The following is a 22,806-nucleotide window of genomic DNA, read 5'->3' as shown; positions in this document are numbered from 1 at the left end:
CACCTTAGCTTCATTGCCTTCATTATTATAGGTGATTACTTGCTTTTTTTAATGTACAAAAAAATGATAGCTTCTAATCTTTGGCCACTTGTCCAAATAAAGATTGATTTTACATAATTACTTTGTATAATTTGAAGACTACCCTTCCCATACATTTGATTAAGTCCTCTTTCTGTATATATTTCCATATAGTTCTTTTAAAGAAATCTTTTGTTTTCTTTCTTTTTTTTTGTGGAGGAAAGGTTTTATCTAGCTTCCACATCACAAAAAAGGTCAGGACAGGAACTCACGCAGGACAGGAACCTGAAGGCAGGAGCTGACACAGAAGCCATGGAGGAGTGACGTGTAACACTATTTTCCAATACAACTGACCATATAAGGAAATTATCTTTCTTTTATATTTTGGTTAAGTAAATTTGACTCAAGATATTTAATGTATCCTAAAAATAAGCCAAAGAATGTTTTCCCTGAAATATCAAATTAGCTACTTACTCTTATTCTTAATAATCATTAATTTTTAAAACATATACTTCAAGCATATGAATCAAAACAATTCTTAGGGAAAATACTGTGATATTGTGAATCTAGTTTGGGTATTAGTACCTCCATTTACTCAAATATCTCAAATTCAAATTAAACCTTTCCTTATTCCTTCTCTCCTTACACACCTCAACGCTCATCTGTACACTTTCTATCTTTCAATTAGCATTGGATAGCTAAGAAGATTTTAAAATGATGGTTGAACACGTCAATGCCATTAAATGTAGGAAATCGGTAACTGTGGTATGAACTGTCACCTGCACAGGTCTCTGAGATTTATTGGTTCATGCATTAAACCATCTTTAGGGAAGGTACATACAGGCAAAGAATTTTACTTGCTCAGAGAGGACCCGATTTCCCTAGTGGTCCATTCATTCAGATCTTCACCGACCAGAAAAATGTGTTCAGCTTCAAGACTTTCTTTTCTGAAGACAGGGTCTTACTGCATCCCCAGCAGTAATGAACTCACTATGTAGACCAGGGCAGTCTAAAATGCACAGAGAGCCATCTGCCTTTGCCTCCCGAGTGTTGCGATCCAAGAGTGTGCCACCCACCAGCTGAAAGTGTCATCATGAGAGACAAGACAGCAAGTTTTTACTGAACACCCTTTCCTGACATAATGGTTTCTCATCATACTAGAAAATGAGATCTGGGGGTGATCTCGTTTCTAAGGCCTTACCTGCCTTGTCCCATGTATGCTTGCCTCCCTCCTCTGCCCCCACCTTGGGATACACCAATTCTTCACATTGGCTTACATGGGTCAAACTATCTTTGGGACTCAGGACTTTGCACTTACTATGCCTTCTGTTTGGAATGCTTTCTCTCATATCTGAATAGCTTGACCTCTGCACTCTGAGTCTATGTTATAACTTAAATATTTGTTTCTCCTTGAAATTTACATGTTGCAACCCCCACCAGCTCTGTGTGTGTGTGTGTGTGTGTGTGTCAGTGTAATTGTGAAAATTGAATCCTTGTGAAGGGTATTAGTGCTTTGTAAAAGAAACAGAGCGAGCATGCTTCCTTTTCTTCTGCCAACTGAGGGTTCTTACTTTTCTGATTCATTGGCCTCCGCATCTAGAATAACGCTAGTGCCTAGGAGTGTGATAATAGCCATTCAATATCTTGCTGGTTTCTAACTGGACATATGCTAAGTACTTCTTCAAACAATGGCCTCACAAAACAAATTAAGTTATCTCAGGATCAAGAAACACCCACTGTATGTGCTCTGAGGTGTCCCAGTCATCAACCTGTCATGAGATATATACCGGGCGGCCTACCTGACAGAGGTGGTTAGGTAGCTCTGCCACCTGGCTTTGAAATCTGACTTCACCATCCACTTTTAATACCTCTGGCCCTCGGTTTCCTCTTCAGTAAAATGGTGATGACATCAGCTACCCTCAAGGGTTTCTCTGAATATGAAGTGCGTTAATGCATAGTTATCACTTAGAAAGTGCCTAGATTATAACAGACGCCCAAGTTAGTCTGGGCACACATTGCCAGGGTGCTGTCATTGTAGTCCCGCCCTCTCTCCTCCCCTTTCTTCCTTCCCGTCTTTAATCACAGACAAGTTCTCCCGTATTTATTTCTTAACATTCAGTTTCTACCACCTACTTATTGTAGCAATTTTGTGTCATTTGTGTCTCTGTGCTGTGATGACTGATATGGGTCATGGGCCTGTGCATTACTATCACGATGGAAATCCATGGTCAGTGACCAAAAGTCTTCATGGGAACTAACTTCTCCTATCCTCATCAATTCCATCCTTCTAAGACAGCTGTTCTTAAATTTTAGGCTTTGGGTCTTGGTGATTATTTCAAACTTCTTGATGGAGACAAATCCTTGGGGCTTGATTCCCATTGCACACTCTCCCTTTCCCAGGCCTAGCCTTCTCCCAAGTTTAACATACTGCTATCTTAATTCTTTTCTTCAGTGACTTCGTAGTTTTAAGTACAAGTCTCTCTATGTTTCTGCTTATCTCTACAGTAAAACTGTCTTCAGACATACAGCAGGATTATCAATGTAAAAACTCACTTGGTAAATAACGAGAGCATAGCGGTTAAAGATGACAATGTTATATAGTAAACATAGTTAGCTCCTAAAGAAAGCAATTTAAAAACACAAGGTACCTCTTTGATAGACCTGTTAAGATGACTGCAGTGAACAAAACTCATCATAGCATGGTGTGGGAGAATTGTCTGTATTCTGTCAATCATATTTTAATAAAACTGATTGGCCAGGCAGGCAGTATAGGCGGGAAAGCCAGACAGGAAGTAGGGGTGGAGCAAAGAGACTGGGAGTATTCTGGGAAAACAGGAAGCTCCCTCTGCCATTCCTGCCCAGACCACCGGAGAGAAAAGATGTAAGCTGCCCCATTGGAAAAGGTACTGAGCCATGTGCTAACGTAGATAAGGATAATGGGGTAACATAAGTTATAAGAGCTAATAAGTAACCTGACCTAATGGGCCAATCAGCTTTATAACTTGTAGAGATCTCTGTGTGATTGATTTTCTCTGGGACTTGCCGGCTGTGGGGTACCGGGCAGGAACAGAAACCCCAACAAGCCGGCCCTCATGTTACAATAGCAAGCACAGATGAGGAGTCAGAGCATCTGGGACCCAGTGCTGCCGGCAGGGATGCAGGTGCCATAGTATGGATCCAGCAGCTTTTAACCGCTAAGTTTTTCTCTCCGTTGAGCAGATAGGGATAGGAACACCGCTGCCTTCTCATCTCTGCTTCCATAGCTCACCTCCCATCAGCTCTGCTCTGACTTTGCAGTCAGAACCGAGTCACACTCAGTCCACAACTGGACCAGAAACAGCTCAGCTATGGACATGAAGATACCCCTGTACTCACGCCAGGCTGAGCCAACAATTCAGATCTTAGTGTCGTATTAACAGAGCCAATGCCATGACTAGAGACCCAAAGATTCCTATTCCAATGTGTTAAACTCTGAAGGCAGAGAGCACAGCCAATGGGCTGTGGGGCAGTCAACCATTAGGATGTCCACATAAGCTACGTCTTTCAAACATACTTGCTTTCTTCACACAAACATTCCCTACCATGCCACGCTGTCATAAAGGTAATCTCCTATAATTAGACATTTCACTAAGTGGGAATGGATGGGCAGAAAATGCAGCAGGTTTCCTCTGGGGAATCCTATCTGTGGAGAATACGTCAGGAGCAGGCTTGACCAGTGCCCACTGGGAGGTCCTTCAGCTGACAGGCCAGGAGGATGCCCTGATGGAAGTTCCAGAAGGCTCTTGAGAGTGCTGGCCTGTGGCCAGCTCTGACAGGTCGACACGTGTAAACTCAGTAACAGCGCTGGAAACCCAATAATCTCTGAAGCCAGAGTCACACAGTGGCCAGTCTCAAAGTCCCCTTGCCAGTGGTATCAGTGCAGAGACATGAAATGTTGTGTCTTGTGGGCATGGCAGCTCCAATTTTCTATTCATCACCCAAAATAGTTTCACCCATCTTGATCTCAGGTATTCCCCACGTCTGTAAGTTCGGTCCCTCCGACAGCTGGCACGTACCACTGGGCTATAATATTTTTATTACTGAAATTTGCACTGGGCACTTTTGAGGAGTCCAATTAAATTCAAACGCCTTAAAAATCTCCCAGGTGCATGGCTTCTGAGAGCGTCTCTCTCACACTCAGCCTCAACAGCAGCACTCACCGAGACATGGACCTCTGGGTGTACGGCCTGGTGCTGGGCGCGCTGCAGTGTACTAAGTTCCACCCACACAAGGTGTAGATACTTACTTAATACCGGGAGCATCACCTGCTCCTCTCAGCCTTAGCCAACCAATCACCGGCTGTTAACCAGCATTGCCTTTCTTTAATGAGGAAACACGTGTTTTACTCTCTCCTTGGCACCTGTATCAAGGGCGTGTATCAACTCAGAAAGCCTCAGCAGTCTTCAGTGAGACGCTTTCTTCCCAACCTTGGGCTCCAGGGCTAGGAAAGGAAGCATCTTGACAAGGGCCCTTAGTCCAGATCTGCTTACCCACCCTCGCTATAAAAGAGATGCCCTGAGCATGACCTCTTTCTGTAATCCCTATAAAACACATTCTCCTCTGTATGTGACACTTCTGTTCTGAGGACCTCAAAGGCCATCACTTGATTCGGCCTCTCAAATGGATCATGCCTTTGATCGCGCTCAAGAGCCCGTGTTTAGATGTTCATTCTACGGATGACAAGAAGAAAAAAGCAGGAACGAGGTCAAGCCACTTGACCAGGGGTCATCAAAGTGTCCGCATAAGGACTGGATGAGTCAGGATTGTGCTTCTCTGAACACGGTGCTCACTGCATTCAAATTCAACTTGGGCAAATGTAAGCAAATGACCTTTAGAAGCACAGGAAGCTTGCTCTAACACACCAAGAGATAAACTCCTCTTGCAAGCAGGTAGGAAGGAGCTGCCAAAAGACATTTTCTTCCTTTAGAGTCTAAAGTCACAATAAAGGCAAGTCGCAAGAAGTTCACGTTGGCCTTTGTGAACTTAGTACTTCAATTTCTTTTCTTCTTTTTTAAAAGTAAAAAATAGGACAATAAGCTTGCAAATATTTTTGAAGCAGGCATTTTCAACTTAGTTCAAGGCATATCGACTGCTACAAACCCTACAGAAGTTTAAGTTTCCATTTTCCCTTTGTTCTTCTGAAGGGGGATCAAAATAATCGATAAAACGCAGCAGCAGCGTCTAGGGTGTTAAAGGCGCAGAAGCCGTTAAGTTGGGTGGGAACAGAGAGCCTGCAAAGATGTGGTCCCTGACGTCAGGACTTGAGTCTGCTTAAAGAGATAAGCTTCAAGGCAGTGACAAGCCAGCCTCAGGGGAGAGCTTCAGGAGTCACAAGAAGAAGAAGAAGAATGCCAAAGAAAAAGTGGGCTTGAGAAATTGCTTCTGGGGAAGTAGGTTTTCGGATCAGTGGGGTCCCAGATGCCTTCTAGAACAACTGAATATGTATTGCACCATGAAAATTAGATGCCATTTCCTCAAACAGAGAAGAAAATAGAAGGCAATTCAGTAATAAAAAGAGAGTCTGAGTCGATGTATGAGGTAATTAATTTGCAAATTAAGATGAGCGGACAGTATGCTCTGTTACCCACACCTTTTCAGGGAAGTTTTATTAATCTCAAGCCTCTGACAGCTCACAAGCATTCTAACTACCATGGCTCCACCACATCTTTCCTTAGACTCCACCTGGAGAGCCTGCAGGTGTCTCAGCTGCATCTGCTCCCATGGCTTGGATCGGCGCCCACAACCTGTTACATTACCACAGCCACCGTTTCCTACCACTCCCACGACAGCCCCATCCGGCCTAGACCATGGGCCTCTTGACTGTCCGAAGTGGGACTCATCAAACTTCTTGTCTCCAGAGACCAGGCTGCCTCTTCTTCGCGCGCTTTCCTCAGAGAAGCATTTCTTGTCACTCTTCTAAGCGCTCAGCTAAACACCAAAGACGCGCTTCCTTCCACTCCTAATGTTCTCCCAACATTCACATCTCAGTAGGTCAACACCTCCACGCCTCCCATCTGCTCCCCTTTCGCTGCGCTCACTCCCTTTACCGAGGTCTCAGATCCATCATTAGCCTCTCTGGCCCTGGCTTATTTCCTTTCAAACCCACTTCCCCACACTGCTCACATGACTGATTGAAAACACGACCTCATCACCTGGGCTCAACTCTTCGAAGACGGTGCACCGTCTTCGGAGAGAAAGCTTTGAACACGGCGCAGCTAATGTGTCCATGGTGGGGCCCCAAACACACCATGCCCCACGTCCTCCCATCCGTTCTCACACACACCCCACCACCAAGGCATGCAAGTATAAAGCACTACGATCTACGGTTCCGTATCTCGAGTGTCGTATGTGCTGTACTGCTGCTGACACGCTCTAATACCACACTCATGATGTCAACAACAGAGAGAAAGGATGGCCAAGAGTCATGTTAGACCAGACTGTGGATGCTTCAGTGGAACAAACCAAGACACATAAGGGTTGTGGGGGGCAACAAAATTAAGGCTCCAGGAGCAAGTAAAAATGAACAAAGAAAAAAGGAAAGGTTAAGGTGCTTGGGGAGCTGCTGAAGAAGGGCAGCTAAGAGGGGCCGGTATAGGGAAGAAGTGAGGACAGAGAATATCTTCTTAAGGTTAGCGGCTATGCAGGCCTCGGGTGAGCGGAAGCGAGACGGCCGCAAGTGTCTAAATCTGCAAAGATGGTAACTGTGAAAACCCTGAATCTGGGGAAAGAGGCAGGCAGGGGCTTCCAAAGGTTCCTGGGCACACACTTACTCCTCACTGTGAGAAACCTCAGGGTCTTAAGAGTAGATGAGTCTCCAAAAGAGACACGTGGGGTCATGAAGCTGTCTCAAATATAGCAACCCCCAGGGGGGAATAAAGTTAAGAGATGGAAAAAACAAAAACAAAATTTGCCAGTATACAAGGCCACTTATTGGGACAAGGATTTGTAAAGGTGTTCAGACTAGAAGATGGATGATTCACATTTTCAAAAGAAAGGGTAAACCAGATTAGCAAAGTAAGTTACAGCTTATAAAAGAATGGATTCGGCAAATACGAACTGCAGGCCAACCCTGGGCTAGACCAGTGGTTTTAACCTGTGGGCCATGTCTCCTTTGGGGTCACATATCAGATATTTACAATACAATCCAGAACAGGAGCAAAATTACAGTTATGAAGTAGCAACAAAATAATTTTATGGTTGGGGGTCAGCAGACCATGAGGAGCTGTGTTACGCGGTCGCAGCATCGGGAACATGGAGACTCGCTGGGCTAGACGCTGTTCTAAGCACTGGGGACGCGAGCGTGAGGTAGTGAGAGCAAGGTGACCTTTAAGTGACGGGTGTGGACGGAGGTCACGGCGGAGTGTCCATCAACTCTGAAGCTGCCCAACCCAGGCGGAGGACACAACGCTGAGCTCCAAACTGCTGCGAGAAGTTCTGCCACGTGTGGGAAATGATTATCCCTCAGACAAAGTTTGCACAGAAGGAAATGATGCCTCATGCTTACATTACCAGCTACTGGGTCGGAGACTGTTTCTAAGCTGTCGCTTAACAAAATGGTGAAACCCAACCGCACATGTACCTTATAAGCCGAATTTCCATTTTGCTTTCTATAAACAAACATATATGAAAGTCCTGATTCTCTTGGCACCAGAGGCAGGGCTGCCACTTGCTCCATTTCCCTTTACCCTCACCACTCCATGGAAACCATGCATCTTGGGGAAAACAATCAGTGGGCATCATTTAAAAATAGCTCCTCAAAGCAATGCCTCGCTTGTTCCTTTTCAAAGACGAATTCTTAGGCCAGAGGAAAACCTGCTCACAGCCTCTTAAAGTGAATGTTTCATCATTCATTTTCCTTGCTTTGCTGGAGGTTTGCTGATAGGAGACAAGAAATTTGGGAGACTTCTCTGTGTATTTCTCCGAGGAAAAGAGAAAGGCGACTTGTCATCTTAGTTCTAAGGACAAGTGAAAATGAAGCTGCCATCCAAATACCCATCCTTTTTACCACTACAATTAAGTGAAATAAAAATGTTTAGGAAATCTTGCTTTAAATCAGATAAATTAGCAAACACGTGATAAATACTTCATAGAAAATAAAAAGGAAATGATGTCCGCCTCAGCTTTAAAAGGTAGCACTTTGGAAAATGTGTTTGCTATTGGCCTTTCAACCAAGTGCAAAGCAAAGGATTTGAGCAGAGACCTCTTGGGGTCCTCTCTCAAAAACCCCTTATGGATCATTCCCATTCTTTTTCTCTTTAAGAAAAAATAATTTCAGACGCTGGAGAGATGGCTCAGCGGTTAACAGTACTTGTTCCTCTTTCAAAGGACCTGAGTTCAGTTCACTGTACCCACATCAGGCAGCTCATAACTAACTATCTGCAACTCGAGATCCAGGGAACCTGATGCTCATTTCTGACCTTGGTGGGCACCTGCATGTTCTCGAACGTACACATGTGCATGCATATGTGTATACACAGAGAGACAAAGACAGAGAGAAAGAAAGACAGAGTCTTTAAAAATGAAAAAGAACCATTTCAAAGTATAGTAAAAGAGTCTTACAGAGTCACATTTTAGAAAACATAGGTATTATGTAGTCCCCAGATCACAACATGGTCTCAGCAGCCTAGCAAACAATGAATAAAGCTGTTGCTGGTCAGATCGGAAATGTCCCCCACAGGGTTACAAGTTTGAATGCTTGGTCTGCAGCTGAATGCACTGTTTTGGATGGAAGCAGAACCTTTGGCATCAGTCTAGCTGAACAGCATAGCTTAGGAGGGTAGGCCTCCAGTCTGGGTCTAGGTTTCTCTGTTTCCCGGGTCGACCACCTGAGGCACTGCCACTGTAAGTGTCCTTTGTCACAGACCTGCTTCATCCACCATGACTTCCCTGCCATGCTGAACTTTATTTCCTGAACCTGGAATCAAAAGAAATCCTGAGTTGTTTCTGTCAGGTATCCTGTTACAAAGACAAGAAAAGCTATCTCCTAGGCTTACTCTTAAAGCCACGGGGGTAGAGCGTCCTTAAAATAAATGAATGAAATCAGAGGGAATTTCAGAATAACAAAACGGGGCCAATGGGTGTGGGACAAAGAACACCACGTACCCAATAAAAGGCTACACTCTGCCCTGTGCCATCTTTACAAAGACATGGAAGAAGATGTGACAACTTTGGGGACGTTTTCTAGTTGAAAAATGTCTAACATCAGTGTTGTACTTCAAGGGACAGACAGCCCTCTGCAAATGGGAAATGTATTCTAGAAATAAAGCAGCCTGCCCAGAGGTTCTGCGCAAGCACAGGGTCGCTCAATCGATCCCTTTTCATTTTGTGCTTGTGTGGTCAGTTAAAATGGGAAGACAATACAACAATGAAGTTCAAATGCAGCAAAAAACACTCTCAGATTGTCCTTGACATGTTTCCCTCCCCCCTTTGGTTTTTCAAGACAGGGTTTTTCTGTAGCTTTGGAACCTGTCCTGGAACTTGCTCTTGTAGACCAGGCTGGCCTCGAACTCACAGAGATCCGCCTGCCTTTGCCTTCCGAATGCTGTATTAAAGACAGGTGCTACCACTACCCAGCTCCTTGACATGTTTTTAAGAAAGGGTTTTATTTGTTTTGTTTTGTTTTGTTTTCATTTCTTTCTTTCCTTCTTTTTTTCAAACAGTATTTAGGTTGTTAAAAATAACATAGCATAAACTTTAGGGTGAACATTATGTGGAAAAAAAAATACAGACCTGCTCCATTTAAAGGTCATTGTTCATTGCTGAAACTTATGAATCCTGCGAGACAAGGTGGCTTTATGAACCTCTCTCCTCAAGGTCCAAATTCCAACAGGTGTCTACTTTCCGTGACTCACCTTGCCTTCCTGACAGAAATAAAACTTTATGGGGAGAGCCTTCACTCGGTCATTAACTCCCCATCTTCTGGTTGGCACATACAGGCAAAGAGTTCTAGACATGAGGCACACCACAGATGGCATGAGAGCTAACAGGAGCTAAGACTTGGACTTTCTGCGGCACAGATCCCTACAGTGGAAACAATGCCAATCTAATGCATCAAGGCCAGTATTTATTAGAACTTAGAGGTAGGAGGGAATGTTCCGGAAAATAAGAGTATACTTCATATACTATGGCCATGCTCTTTCATGAAACCATGTTCTTATTATAATTATTATTATCATAGCTTTGCTTTTATTTGTTATGGTCATCATTGACTGTTTCTTTAAGGTCATTGACTGCCATGCCAGACTGAAATCCTGTGTTCCCCCAGAGTTATGTTGAAATCTAACAGCTCTCATCTTGAACGGAGTAGGAGATAGTCCATTCTGGAATCATTCTGAGTGACCATAGCCCAGGAACAGAGATTTAGGTTACCCCAAGTTTCATGTTGCAGTGTGGAAGCAGTTTCATGGGGTTTTTACAGTTTTTAGGACAGAGAGCCATAAATCAAGGCACGTTAAAAATGCATTGGTGAGTACACCAGAGAGGTGGGTACATCAAGATGGGGGGGGAGTTTTTCTATGGGGCTAAAATGTTATCTGATGCCACTCTTAGCTCTTGGATTGGTGGAAGCCAGTGTTCTGATAAGGTTATAATAGCTTCTAGGATTTTGCAAAAGTTTTGTTTTTCAAGAGATGAAAGCAACGCTACTCGTTTGACCTATCTATTCGACCCTTTTAGATATGCTGGCACCGTGCTGCTAAGGACATCATGGGGGGGAGGGGAAAGACGCTAATGGCGTGCGGTCTATCCTTCTGACGCTGAGGGTTTTTAGGGGTACTGAGTTCAGTAGACACAGCACCGAATCCTTCCCAGAGAGCAGGCAGCCCTGTCTCTGATAGAGAGGTGATGAGAGCCTCCTTCCAAAGTCGCCTGAGGACTACCCCAACACATGGCTACTCTATGCAGGGCACATCCCAAACCGAGCCACACAGGGCTATAGGGAAGGTCGGGAACAAGCTGGTGCTCAGCAGGACTGATCACCAAAGAGGACAGAAGAGACTGCTTAGCCGGAGACTGCAGTGACAGCACTGGGACTCCACAGAGCCCTTCAACCAAGTCCCTTATCAAAAATGCTCTTACAGAGTAGAGAACAATAACGCTACATTTTGACAATAACGATGAAAAAACTGCCTGCTTTTAACCCATGTCCTGATTACGTGATTGAGCCTGAATTCAAATGTAATGGGATCAGTTGTTTAATGGAGGAAATGTCAAGATGGCGTAATACTCAGGTAGCGGTATGGTTACTACTCACTACATTACTGAGGCTTACAATGAGAATTCAAGTCACAAAGACTGGTATGGAAGAGAGTGGATGGACCAGGAGAGCGAAGACCAGTGGTTCTCAACTTCCTAATGCTGTGACGGTTTAAGGCCGTTTTTCATGTGGTGACCCCCAACCATAAAATTACTTTCATTACTACTTCATAACTGTAACTTTGCTACTGTTATGAATCAAACATAATATAAATACTTGTGAGAGTTTTTTGTTTGTTTTTTGAGATAGGGTTTCTCTGTAGTTTTGTAGCCTATCTTGTCCTGGAACTCACTCTTAAGACCAGACTGGCCTTGAACTCACAGAGATCCACCTGCCTCTGCCTCCCAAGTGCTGGGATTAAAGGCATGCGCCACCACCATCAGGCTTAATATTTGTGTTTTCTGATGATCTTAGGCTATTCTTGTGAAAGGGTCATTCGATCCCCCAAAGGGGTTGCAACCCACAGGTTGAGAACCATTGGTATGGACAAAGTATCTACTCTCCTTAAAGAGAAAGCCCAGTTAAGGAGAACCCTACCACTTTGCACTGGCAAGAAAGAAATTGTCTTGAAGGCAAGATCCTCTTCCTGTCCACGGAAGGCTCAATCAAATTCAATCAAGAGGAGGAAGACCGAACTTCGTGAAAATGTCACCAACGGCTATGGGAAATAATCACCTGGGGAAGTGTTTTCCCGGGTTTGGTCACCAAGGTACGCAGAAATCACTACAGCTGTAATAAAGGAGTCCACACCACATCACCATCTGGCAACAGAACTTGGCAACACTGTCCATATGGTCCTGAATTTACAGGCATGAAATAGCAAGAGTTACGGCGTCACAGACGTTTGCACCAAAGTTCGAGAAGGTCACTGAGGCCAGGTAAAGTATGGCCTGTCGGATTTCTGGTAAGGGGGTCCTGAGAGGACACCCTGTGAAGCCACAGTGGAGACCTTAGAATGCCAGGCATATCAGGACCATAAGGTTCACCAGGAAAGCTGTAGGCACAGGGCAGAGCTGGCTTAAGAGGGCAGAACAGGAGGCGTGTAGAGTGACTGAAGGCTGCTGGAACACTAGGGCTATCAGGAGCTCTAGATGCTGGACCTGGAACTAGAGGATGTGGTACTTGCCCTGCTCATCTTCAGTTTTGCCTGGTCTGATCATTCCCCACTATGCTCCCAGTCACGGTTTCACGGAATGAGGTTATTTATTTAATGTCGTTGTATTGTGGATATACAGATCATGTCATTTTATAAGGGAACAAGTTTCGAGTTTTGAAGGAGACTTTGGACTTTTGAGGAGTGATGAAACCAAAGCCTATGAGGAGTTCTGGGTTGAAATGAATATATTTTGCAGTGTGGGACGGCTAGGAGCCTCTAAGGCCTGAGACGGAATGTCACGATTTGAAGCGATGCACTCCAGTGACAAGGGTCACGTAGGGCAGCCCATCTTCATTTTTAATTTGACTGGTTTGGAACCACCTTAGAGGCAACACACCTCTGGGTATTTTGGGGGGTGTTTCCAAAGACAACCACACCATCCAGCAAAATTTTTATTTATATTAATCTTCTCGCTAAAGAAGACAAGTAACTAAACAGGAGTCTAAAACTATATTAGCTTTTCTAATTACTTTAAGAAAATGAAACTACATTAAAAAGTTGGAGTCTGTTGAATAAAGACTGTTTAGAGTGATAAAGGGTCACCGTAAAGTCCTGGATCTGCTTCCCACCAGTCTGGTTGGTATTCCTAAAATGACTCAGAAAGAATAGAATCACTGAATAATTAAGGAACATCCTGAGATTTTTGAACATTAATTTGGAGGTGGCTGACACATTTTAAAATTTCTCACTACTTATCATAGCCCGAAACCCAAGAATATCAACATAAACAGAACAGGATAAAACCCAAGACTATCAACACAAACATAACAGGATGCCAGCCAAACCTTTCCCACTGACGAAGAGTTGCCTAATACCTGCGACACGCTTCCCACTCCCTCAAAGAGGCCATACGATGGTGAGCACAGATTCAGCAACAAAGAAAAGAGGTACGAATTAAGCATGAGAAACCCATTACATTGCTGGGCAGTCGTGGCATACAACTTTAATCCCAGCATTGGGATTAAACTCAGATCTCTGAGTTCAAGGCCAGGCTGGTCTACAGAGTGAGTGCCAGGACAGCCAGGACTATACACAGAAACCCTGTCTCAAAACCAAAAACACAAAGAAAGAAAAGAAATCCATCACGCAGCATGTTCAACCCATTGTATTTCTTGTGCCTGTCTATCTGCGAAGCAAAGAAACACATTTCTAATCATGTCTATGACTAGCGTTGTTTTTATGCTGCTTTTGAAATTCATCCATTAGCATTGCTGGGTGTAGCTTAAACACCCCCTTTCTTCTTTACAAAAGAGATGAACTTTCTACAGTTCCTGTCTCCAAACCTTAGTTTCACCCCAAGGTAAATTACATCTCCCAGGCTCCCAGCACTTGCAATTAGAATCCTCACCTGAGACTCATATCGCATCCCAAGAGAAACCCAGTTTGAAGAATTCACGGATTTACCTTTGCCCATTCTGATGAAGTCATGCACAGGATGATAATGTTGATAGTAAATCAAACAAAACTGAGGTTGGCCCATTTGTTTATTTTTATTAGGGCATGGCTGAAAAAAAAAACAACTTAATGGCATCGCCTATTTTAAAAAATACGCTTGAGGTTGATTTGAAAAACAAAAACAACAAAACAAAAAAATACAAAAAAATTAGTGAGACAACATGAGGCTAAGGTCCTCCTGCCCTTTCCCGGAATTTCAGCAGAAACACCTCCAGCTTCAGAGATAGGAGCACAGGCGAGGGCTGTGCTGAGCTACACAATGTACTGGGCACTCCTAAGAGTTAAAAGGACTCCTCCAACTCCAGTCAAGGCACTCCTTACCAAGGGAAATGGTTTTCTTGTAACAAACAACACATTTAGGACTTGATGTTTTTCAAAGAACAATAAGGAAGGCCGTAGCCACACACACACACACACACACACACACACACACACACACAATTATTTTTCTGCTTTGAATTACAGTTTAGCAGGAGTACAACCAAATGCAAATGAAACGTATGCATGTTTATGATTTTACTGGCTGGGTGACAGGGCCACCTTTAGTGGCTGCCTTTAGTTACCAGCACAAAACCGCCCTGCATTTGTTTCTAGTCAAACAAATCCCTTTCTTCAAGCCCTGGATGGAACAGAGTATTAATTTTGAATCTGCCGGTGTATCTTAGCCACGAGACTAGCACACGGATGTGAATGGACATTTATTTAGACAATAATATTTAAAACCAAATAGGAAACCACTTAAAAATACACCTGTTCCATAAATTACCGGCAAACGAGTTTTCAGCAAATCTCTAAGGTTCCTAAAAGTCAAAACTACACCCTCACAACTTTGAAAGTAAGCCTCCCTAACAATGCTACTTTAGCTCTGGCCTTGGCCCAGCACCCACGTGACCATGAGCCAGTCACTTTCCTTTCTAACTCTTCAGCTGTCGGACCTGTAAATGGTATATCTCCAAACAAGTTAATGCTGCCATTCGAATTCTTTATCAAAAGGACAAGATATCCCAACCCCTAATAGGCAGCAAGGTCTCTGAGAGGGATTTAAGACCCACTGTATTCCCTGCCTCGTTCCTCCTTACATCACACAAAACAAAGCAATACTTTTCCTGCGTATAGAAGGGAGTGGAAAGAGAAGACAGTTCTTCAAGGGAGCAGTAACTAGGTTGGTTTCACTAATTAGGTTCCTCCTGCAAAACCAGGCAGCCGGTGTTTGCCGTTCCTGGAAAGCACCTCAGCACCCTTGAGTAAAAAGGAGGGGGTGCTTTCTGCATCTCTAGACAAGTCCTTCAGAAAACGACCCAAGTCAGTTTCTGGGGATGGATCCTTTAGCCAGCTACTCGTTACTCACAAGAGGTGGACGGGCATGACAGCGAGCCTGACACAGGAGGCACGAGAATAGGAAAACCTGCTTCATGAGACAAACTCAGGAGACGACACGGGTCATCACCAATGGGCTCCTGAGAAGCCACAATTCTCTTCTCACAGGAAAATTACCTTCCGTGCTGGGAATTTACACGCGAGGTGCTGTATGTCTTACAGCATGCTTTCCTTATGAATGATTTCATTCACTCCTAGTAACCGAACAGCCGTATGTGTGCGGGGAGGGGAGGTATTTACTATATGCAAACTGCAAAACTTAAAAAAAAAATGACTGGGAGGTGGTGGCACGTGCCTTTAATCCCAGCATGAGGGATGCAGAGACAGGTGGATCTCTAAGTTTGAAGCCAGCCTGGTCTACAGAGTGAATTCCAGGAGAGCCAGGGCTACATAGGGAAACCCTGTCTCAAGAAAACCAATTAAATAAATGAATAAATCAATACATGTGCACATATACTATGGAAGTACTGACTCAACTTGTACCTGAGAGTACTTTAAAGTCAAACAGAAGCACTGAACAACATAGGTGGGAAATTAAAACACACTTGCAAATTTCTTTCCCTCCAACAAGTGGTCCAAAAGTGGTACTTTTTCAAGTTAGAAAAAGTAAACTGAAGCTGGCATCCATGATCAACTAAACCCCTTGGCTGACTCAGGGTAGACATATTTCTTCTCCTAAACTTTGGAAGAAAAGGACCCAGAAGAAGTAATACCGCCTTGCTAGACACCACAGAATGCTAAAGCAAGCAAAAGAAACAGAATCCCATAGGCACTTTGTTTTGTGTGAGAAAGATTTTTTAGGCACTTTGTTTTGTGTGAGAAAGATTTTCGGCTTGGAGGTGGTACGGTCTGGCACAAAAGCTGTGTTGGAGTTACAGCCCAGGTCACCAAGCAGCATGCTGAACAGCATGACCTCATCCTGATCAGAAGTGGGACAATGACAGAAAACACAAAAGCACCAAGCTGCCAGGAGATTAGATGAACTCTCTGGACAGAACCTCCACGCAGAGGAGAAGGGACGCACAACTCCCAAGGTTGTCTGACCCTGAGTTTCCTCACATCTGCAACACATGAGCTGTACTGGTCACCACGAAGGGAAGACAAGTCTGGTCATAAAAAAAACAAACAAACAAACAAACAAAAAAATCACCAAGACTTCAAGTACAGAGCTGGCTCTGAGTTAGGAACAGCAAACCCGGCTGGGACTCTAACAACCACTTGTCACTGTGATAAAGCCCGGAATCCAAGTGTCCCAGGCCTCTTACAAATGTGTGAGTATCATCTTTGTCTCGTCCCCTCAGACACGATTGTGAATCAACGAGAATACTGAAAAGTATTTAAAACCTGCAAAACCCTAATGCAGCTATTAGGTGGCGTTCAGCCCCTCCAGTTTCCTTAGTTTGGACAAAGATGTAATGTGGCTGGATCTGGGAGCGCCAGACAGCTTTCCTTCCCAAGATGGACATCACATATCAAGAGCTGACTGCCTGCCTTTCCCATCCATCCTCAGGGTATCCACCTTTGCACTCATAACCAGCATTTCCTTCAGCTCAGAGATCATGAGTGACACTTAAGGTTCAATCTTGAACTTGGTTAGGCAAGATTTTTTTTTCCAGCGGTTCCTTTCAGCTGGTAGCCCTCTGACAAAAGCTTCCACAAACCCCCATTTATTTTATCACACTGAAGTCGAAGCAAAACCAATCCTTGGACTTTGATCCACTCCAACAACTGCAAAAACACTACAGCCTCTCCACAGAACAAGAGGGAAGTCTCTCGGAAGAGGGACAAAAGGGTCCCCTCCGAGCCGAAGTTGAAGAGAAAGGAGTTGGATCACTCCTTAGGTCAGATTAACACATTCTCGGTCCTTGGGGGCCATTCATTTTACAGCGGGGACCTCTACCTAGCTGAGAATGTCATCTAGGGCCAGTGTCAGGGGTGTTACTTGGGGGGCCAGAGCTTGAAATAGCATCACACTAAATAGCAGATCCCTGTTCGAAGCCCTGATTTCAGTAGGCACGAAGAAAAAAATTCACTGACCTACCCAAACAACTTCTCCGGAACAGGTTTCTACCCAAGCATGCTGTGCAAGGCAGACAGCCTGCTTGGGCGCTGGGAGTAAGCAATGAGAGAACGCTCATCTGCATAGATGAGAGATAAGCAGTTTGTTGTCTTCGGTTCTGACGACTCCTGGCACCAGAGCGGCAAATCCAACTCCAGCACTCTCCCACCCCATGGCCCCGTACTCCCAGTCCCCTGCTCCAGATGTTGAAGCTTCACGTTGCATGGGCCAGTAGAGAGAGGGGCCCCACAAAAGTCCCTGGCTGTTTTTAGGCTGGAACCGTATCTCACCTGTTCCACCCAGCGCCAAAGCCAGAAATCACCAGAACACTGACTCACGCAAGCCCCTCTGGACATCCCAGGGGCGCCTAACAAGTTCGCGGCGGCTGTTTAGTAGCAGGGGAGAGACACCTCTCCCACTGCAGCCAAACTCAGCAGACTACCCTGAAACGAGGGTGGGGGCTCCGGTTTAAGTGAGCCACAGTGATCGGCGGGTGTCACTGCTACCCCAGGGATCGGGGCAGGGAACCGGTGTGTGCCCACCGGGAATGCGCAGCTGAGGCCCCCCAGGAACCAAGGTCCTGGTTCGGGAACCACGGGCGCCCCCTCCATGTCACCCCCAGCACAACTCAGACAGTAAAAGTGGCAGGGTGGAGAGGTCAGGTCTCAGCAGAGACACAGCCCCAGGCGCGGCGGCTAGGGAGGGTGTAGGCAGGGTTGCCGAGGACGCGCAGGAAACTTACCTCCCCCGGCCGGCGTGCTGGAGCCTCAGCGGCCGAGACCAGTTGCGCCACGGCGAGCAAGTTGTCGGGATGTCGCGGGTTCCCGGGTGGCTGCGGCGGGCAGCGGGTGGGGCGGGGCCGGGGCAGCGCCGGAGGCGGACAGGTGCCGGGCCCTGCCGCGGGGCCACACTCGGCTCGGACACGCGGTGACGGGGACGCGCGGCTGCGAGTGTGCAATGCGCGCGCGCCGCGGCCGGTGTGCGTGTCCCCGCGTTCCCCTTCCTTCCCGCCGCTCCTCTAGCCGGCAGAGTGGCAAGCGGACCACAAGGATCCGGCAGCCGGGGGTCGCAAGGCGAGGCAAGATCCGAGGTGGAGGCCGAGGAGTGGCAGCACCCGCCGGCCTCGGGTCCCCGCACGGCGCGCCAGAGTCGGAGCGAGGCGGGCGGCGAGCAGGCTGCGCGGCCGCAGCGACTCCCGGAGGCTGCAGGCCCCGCCCGCCGGCCGCCTAGGCTCTTCCCCTTTTCTCTCCACCCACTGCTCCATCCCGCACGCCCTGCAGGGAAGCCAGACCGGTTTGCAGCAGCCGCGGGGCCCGCAGTCGGAACAAGTGCCGGAGTCGGTGCGTGGGGACTATGCACCCTGTGCCGCTGCCCGGAACCTGGACGAGGGCTGGATGTGGGGGGCAAGGTGTAGCGGCTCCCTGGAATTAGCAGGATCCTCTGAAGCTCTAGAGCTTCTAGGTGCTTCTCGGAGTCTTGAAGCCCCATTGCGGAGCTCTGTATTGGGGTAGAGCTTGTCCCTGCCCCAGGCCACTGAACCAGGTTATGCCTGACTTGACTCCTCTTCCTTGGAAAGCTAGCACTTAAGTACAGGCTCCCTCTTCCACAAGAGACCACAGCTGTCCCCCTTCTAAGGATAGCAGGTGTTTTAAGGACGGTAGATCTATCCAACAGGTAGGTATAGGTTAATGAGGGGTCCCGCGCAAATGCGAAGCAGTGGGGCGCACCTGCTGGAGCTTCTTGGAATCTCACCTAAGTTAGTATAACTGCAAAGAGGGTGGGGACCAGACCTAAAGATGTGTTTGGCGTTATTCTGTCCTGGACACTAATATTAAACTTATCAAATAGGCACGGGAAGGTAGCGACTCCTTCCAGTTGGGTCGAAGCAATTGGAGTTTTGCAGCTTCATCACTTCCTTCCACTTTTCCCTTCTCAAACATTTGTGGGAAATAGAGCACACGTTCTGTGCGGTGGAGGCCAGCATTTGGTGATCCTTGCTTGAGGGGGACACTCCCTTGAGATTCTGCAAAGAACACTGTCTACAGTTTTGAAACCTTTTACCACCACCCCCACTAACTCCAGTGATTTTTGTCGTGGTTTGATATCAGCTTGGGGTGGAGAACAATAAATCCGCTGTAACAAAAAATTGATTTAAGGTTTTATTGAAGTGAAACGGACAAATCAAATAGATGTGAATTGTTCTTTGGCTATAGTCCCAGTGTATTTCTTCCAGGTGTGTCTGGCCACTACTGGAGATTCAGGGCACCATCGACTCAGGACCCCTCTGCTTGGGTCCTGGCATCCTGAACTTATTAAAAGTACAGAGTAAGAGCATGTGTGGTCCAGCTTGCACGCTTTTCAGATGAGAAAACCATGGCTCAAAGACATCCAGTAACACAGACCAGACCACCCTTTTCCTTACTCTTAGTCCCTGAACAAAAAGTAACAGAAAAACCGGCTTAACTGAGTTCAAGATGGGGCCAGAGGAGGGGGCAGCACACAAAGAGGAACAGATCAAAGATCAAAGAACCTTACAACCTCCTGCTGTGAATTACTGTCTAGGGGGCAGCAGCACACTGCTCTTGGTGGCAGACTAGCTGAGATCTGGGAGTGGGGAATCACAGTCTCTTTGTGTGCTTCTCAGGCTTCCATTCTGAAATTGAAGGAGTGGGAAGTGAATTTGCTTCCCGGAGTGGGGACAGGTTGGGTGTCAGTAAAAATGCCTCAGGGGATGCGAAAAACAGCAAAGCTCAAACCTAAAGGAAATCTCAGTGGATCAAAAGTGGTCAGATGCCTTACACTCAGACACCCCAGTCCTCCTTTCTTCCTCCACACAGCTGCCTTTCCCATTAGCACCTAGACTGCTTTCTGCAGTCACAGATGCAAATAGCCTTGAGTTTCTATAGGGAAGATCCAAAGCCAACTGCCTACTGGACACAGCTAATGCTGTGAAACTGGACACAAAGGCCTTGATACTGTGGTGTTTAGTTCTGTATGGTGAGACAAAAATTTCTCCCTGGTTCTACCTCAATAGAAACTGAAGAGAGTCATCCTCTACTGGAAATAGAAAAAGCATCAATGTCACTAGCAATAGTGACTTGGCCAGTTGATATAGTGACTTGAAGCCTATTTAAAACCCAGAAAATACACATTTAAATGTTTTACTTAATTTCAAATATTTTTCCCATTGATTCCAGATCTTGGCCCAAATTCTTACTATTATTTTTTAATACTGCCCTTACACAGGAGACACGCATGCTCTTTTTATAGCAGATTTGATAATATTAATGGTCACCAATTGATGACTTGCCTTTATTCAGTGTCTTTCCTCTTGAGATCTACCATGTGATCTACTTTGGCCAATGGAGTAAGAACACACATGATAAAATGCATGTCTGGAAAAATGTGCCTCTCTCTATCAGATCCTGGGATTCTGCCATTACCCAGTCTGCTGCTGGACAAAGACCCTGGCAGGCAAGAGCTGAGTCATTACAGTGGAGGTCATCTTTGCTAGGCAGCCCTCATTCGTTCCCAGAGGCCCAAACAAGTCCAAGCGAGCTTCATCAGGCTTGGTCCAGATCAAGAGACCATACACCCGAACCATAGGTTTGTAACAAATAATAAGGAACTGCTACCTGTAGCCAATTACTTCAGTTACCGACTGCTACCCAACAAACCACACTAGAACACAGTAGCCCCAAACCCTGATGATTGACTAATCGGACTGTAGATGAACTAATATGAAAACTCACTTGGCTTCATTCCCTTGGCAGCCTGACAGAGCTGCAAGGTGCTGGGAGGCTTAACTTGAATATCAGATATCTCAGCCCTCCACCATGTAACAGCTTCTGACTTCTCATGTGGCCGCGCCGGGCTTCTCTACTGCAAAGCGTTCATACTTCTTCCATGGCGTCCAGTTTCTAAAAGGGAGAAGCTAGAAACTGTCCGTATTTTAAGGATAGAACTTGGAAGTTCTATGTTATTTCCACTTCATTCTATTGTCAACTGTGGGTAGTTCACCTATCATGGATGCTGTAGCCGGGGAAACAAACACAAACAAGAATCCAGAGGAAAGCCTGGGATTGTAGCCGTTGACACCGGACAGCAGAACCCTTACCTTTCATAACTTAGAATTGCCTTCTTTTTATGGAAATGTAATTTCTAAATAGACAAAGGGGCTTAAGTATTTTGTATAGCTTGATTTTTCTAATTGTGGAGGGCGACTTTACCCTGAAAACTCCATGGTCTCTAATTTCAAGTTCACTCTTAAGATTAGCTAAGTCTTGAAATCTCATGGCTACTTTCCTCTCTTGTTTAATTGTTCTTTAATCTTTTCTCTTCCTTCTGATAACTGTCTCTTCCTTTCTCCCCTCTCTCCCTCCCTTTTTCTTCTCACCCTTCTTCCCTCCTTCCCTTCCTTCCCTCCTTGCTTCCTCTGTCTTTTCCCTTTTTTAAAGTTTATATATTAATTCCTGTAATTGAGAAATTAAGTTATGCAATATAGTCTGATCCTGTTTATCCCCTTCCTCAAATCCTCCCACACCTACTGCCACACCTACCCGACTCTACCCCTTTCTTTCTCTCTCTGTTAAAAAAAAATTAGAAAAAAAAACAAGAAACATGTATGCACGCACGCACGCACGCGCACACACAGAAACTAAAATATACAAGCCAAAGGTCAATAAGACAAAAAGTACCCAGACAAAGCAGTATGAGACAAAAGTCTACAAAAGCACCATTAAATTGGTTTTGTGTTGGCCAACTATTCCCAGACATGGGGCCTAAGTGTGGCTCATATACTCAATAACAATTTATTGGATAAAACTTATTTTTCCTTTTGCAAGTGGTATCAGTTCCAGATAGTTTCTAGGTTAGGGGTAGGAGACAGGGTCCGGTTGGCCACTCTCAGAGCTGGGATCCTATCGGGTTGGAGCCTGTGCAGGCTCTCTGCCTTTTCCCTTTTTAAGTCCTAGTCACTCCCTTATCCCTCCTTCCAATTTCCTATCATGTTTCAAAAGAACATGGAACTAGGAATCATAAGACCCATGCAGTGTTTGATTGAAGACTGTCTCCCTAAGCTTATATATTTAAACACTTAGTACCCCATTGGTGCCACTGTTGGGGGAAGTTAAGGAACCTGTAGGAGGTAAAATATTGCTAGAGGAAGTATGTCATTGAGGGTGGGCTTTGAGTATTTATAGTCTCACCCCACTTCCTGCTCTTTCGCCCTGCTTCCTGTATGTGGACAGAAACTTGCTTAACCAGCTTCCTGCTACTACCACCATGCCTTCGGCCCGGCCCTGCCTTCCCTACCACGCATGAGGACTCTATGCCTCTGGGAACACAAACTGAAATAAAACCTTCTTCCATAAGTTGCTCATACTCCTGGTGTCTTATTGCCGCAACAGAAAAGTGACTGATGCACATGACCTTCTCATCCTACCTCTG

At 45.6% G+C, this 22,806-nt stretch overlaps 1 protein-coding gene across 1 annotated transcript in view; it reads right to left on the bottom strand.

Moving 5' to 3' along the window:
* Pip5k1b (phosphatidylinositol-4-phosphate 5-kinase type 1 beta) overlaps positions 1-18,238 on the bottom strand; it is a 256,047-nt gene extending 237,809 nt beyond the window's left edge. Inside the window, exon 1 of the mRNA XM_048438730.3 lies at positions 18,101-18,238. The gene's annotated coding sequence lies outside the window, so the exon portion shown is untranslated. The remainder of the gene's footprint in view (positions 1-18,100) is intronic.
* Positions 18,239-22,806: the final 4,568 nt, after the last annotated feature.

This window comes from Myodes glareolus, chromosome 7 (assembly GCF_982192425.1).
Source record: "Myodes glareolus chromosome 7, mMyoGla1.1, whole genome shotgun sequence".
NCBI classification, from domain to species: Eukaryota; Metazoa; Chordata; class Mammalia; order Rodentia; family Cricetidae; genus Myodes; species Myodes glareolus.
This window is presented reverse-complemented; position numbering and strand designations above follow the sequence as displayed.